This window comes from Lipotes vexillifer, unplaced genomic scaffold, assembly GCF_000442215.2.
Source record: "Lipotes vexillifer unplaced genomic scaffold, Lipotes_vexillifer_v1.1 scaffold4, whole genome shotgun sequence".
Classification (NCBI taxonomy): domain Eukaryota; kingdom Metazoa; phylum Chordata; class Mammalia; order Artiodactyla; family Lipotidae; genus Lipotes; species Lipotes vexillifer.
Genome location: NW_006785876.1, coordinates 5,931,800 through 5,934,590, shown reverse-complemented (window position 1 = coordinate 5,934,590; position 2,791 = coordinate 5,931,800). Strand labels below are relative to the sequence as shown.

The window sequence follows — 2,791 nt, the reverse complement described above, 5'->3', positions numbered from 1 at the left end:
AGACATATTTCAACCTTATAACGTTATGCCATCCCAACTAAGTGTATGGAGTATCTTTCCCAGTTATTAAGATTTTCTTTGGTATCCCTTAAAAGAACTTTAACTTTATTCCATAGTGTATTCTTTAAATTAAGTACTGGATACATCAGTTTTTCTGTTATTAACAATCATATTTAATCTTCTCTTACATTTTACTTGTCTATTGGCAGGGAAAAGAAAACCCTATTAGCTGATTTTTTTGTGTGTGAGTTAAACTTATCTAGCAACCTTGCTAATCATAATTATCAGTTTCGAGTTTGCTGATTTTTTTTTTAACATCTTTATTGGAGTATAAGTGCTTTACAATGGTGTGTTAGTTTCTGCTTTATAACAAAGTGAATCAGTTACGTTTGGTAGTGTATATATGTCCATGCCACTCTCTCATTTTGTCACAGCTTACCCTTCCCCCTCCCCATATCCTCAAGTCCATGCTCTAATAGGTCTGTGTCTATTCCCGTCTTACCCCTAGGTTCTTCATGACCTTTTTTTTTTTTCTTAGATGCCATATATATGTGTTAGCATACGGTATTTGTTTTTCTCTTTCTGACTTGCTTCACTCTGTATGACAGACTCTAGGTCCATCTACCTCACTACAAATAACTCAATTTCATTTCTTTTTATGGCTGAGTAATATTCCATTGTATATATGTGCCACATCTTCTTTATCCATTCAACTGTTGATGGACACTTAGGTTGCTTCCATGTCCTGGCTATTGTAAATAGAGCTGCAATGAACATTTTGGTATATGACTCTTTTTGAATTATGGTTTTCTCAGGGTATATGCCCAGTAGTGGGATTGCTGGGTCGTATGGTAGGTCTCTTTGTAGTTTTTTAAGGACCCTCCATACTGTTCTCCATAGTGGCTGTATCAATTTACATTCCCACCAACAGTGCAAGGGTGTTCCTTTTTCTCCACACCCTCTCCAGCATTTATTGTTTCTAGATTTTTTAATGATGGCCATTCTGACTGGTGTGAGATGATATCTCATTGCAGTTTTGATTTGTATTTCTCTAATGATTAATGATGTTGAACATTCTTTCATGTGTTTGTTGGCAATCTGTATATCTTCTTTGGAGAAATGTCTATTTAGGTCTTCTGCCCATTTTTGGATTGGGTTGTTTGTTTTTTTGTTATTGAGCTGCATGAGCTGCTTGTAAATTTTGGAGATTAACCCTTTGTCAGTTGCTTCATCGGCAAATATTTTCTCCCATGCTGATCTTTTTTTCTTTTTTGCAAGTAAGGATAGCTATTTCTTCTCTGCTAATCTTTATGACTTTTCTTATTGTTGACTTGTTCCATTGTGTATACTGGGAGGGGGAAGGCGAAGGGAGGGTACTTACAGTTGTGTTTCCAGGACTAGTACTTTGCTAAGTCACAGCAGAAATAGTGAAATCCCTGTTTTGTTCCAATATTAAAGGGGATGTCTAAAGTTTCTCCATTAAATATGTTGTTTACTATAGCTTTTTGACGTATATGACCTTTACCAGGTTGATGGAGCACCCATCTATTTCTAGTTTATAAAAAGGTTGTCTTGGGCTTCCCTGGTGGCGCAGTGGTTGAGAGTCTGCCTGCCGATGCAGGGGACACGGGTTCATGCCCCGGTCCGGGAAGATCCCACATGCTGTGGAGCTGCTAGGCCCGTGAGCCATGGCCGCTGAGCCTGCGCGTCCGGAGCCTGTGCTCTGCAACGGGAGAGGCCACAACAGTGAGGGGCCCGCGTACCGCAAAAAAAAAAAAAAGGTTGTCGTCATCCTTTCAGGCTGCTATAACCAAAGAGCATAGACTGGGTGGCTTATAAACAACAGAAATGTATTTCTCACAGTTCTGGAGGGTGGCAGTTCAGCAGCAGGATGCACACATGATCGTGCTGGTGAAGGCCTTCTTCTGGGTTGCAAACTTTGTCCCCAAATGGTGGAAGGGGCAGGTGGTCTCCACCATGTCCTCTACCCGCCCTGATCTTCGATGCCCCTCAGACCTGTTGAATCCTCTCTGGTCCCTGGTCAGTCGGGGAAGATGGAGAGAGCACAGCAGGAAGCTTTCCTTTCTTGTGAAAGCAACGCTTTTCCCTGGAGGAGGAAGACCTCCCTGGCCACTGCCTGCTGCTCTACACAGTGTATCCTCGAGCCCGTGGGGAAGAGACGCAAAGTGCTTCCTCTGAGAGGCCAAGGACCTTGAACAGGAGGTGAGCACATTATCCTGCACATCTACACTACTATAAAGAAAAGGGAGGCCCCTAAGTCTAAGGTCTTGTTTTCATTGGAATATAAATGAGACCTTCAGGAATTCCCTGGTGGTCCAGTGGTTAGGACTCGGTGCTTTCACTGCCTTGGGCCCAGGTTCAATCCCTGGTCAGGGAACTAAGATCCCCCAAGCTACATGGCATGGCCAAAAAAATAATAAATTAAAAAAAATAAATGAGACCTTCATAACCTCTTGGTGGAAACTAACATATTTTTTCTCCTGAATTTCTTTGATCCCCCTGTGTCCCCAGGGCTGGGTTCCTTGACCCTGTGGAGGCCACTTCTCAGAAATGATGGCAAGTGTTGGAAGCTGGAGGGGGTCACGGCATGAAAACCAACTCGCAGTATATCCCCTCCCACGTGGAGAATCTGCAGAGACTCCCTCAGCAAAAGCAGCCACATACAGTGACACTTGTAATAGGTCCACTGAGCACTGTCGGGGGCCACTAAGTGTCATGAGCTCATGTAATTAACTGACCAACCTGATAGGCAGGCCCATGATCCCCATTT

At 42.9% G+C, this 2,791-nt stretch overlaps 1 non-coding gene across 1 annotated transcript; it reads left to right on the top strand.

Annotated features, from left to right (window-relative positions):
* The first annotated feature begins 2,325 nt into the window (after positions 1 to 2,325).
* On the top strand, positions 2,326 to 2,398 carry TRNAE-UUC (transfer RNA glutamic acid (anticodon UUC)). Its single transcript has one exon. It is a non-coding gene; the product is annotated as a tRNA-Glu (tRNA).
* Positions 2,399 to 2,791: the final 393 nt, after the last annotated feature.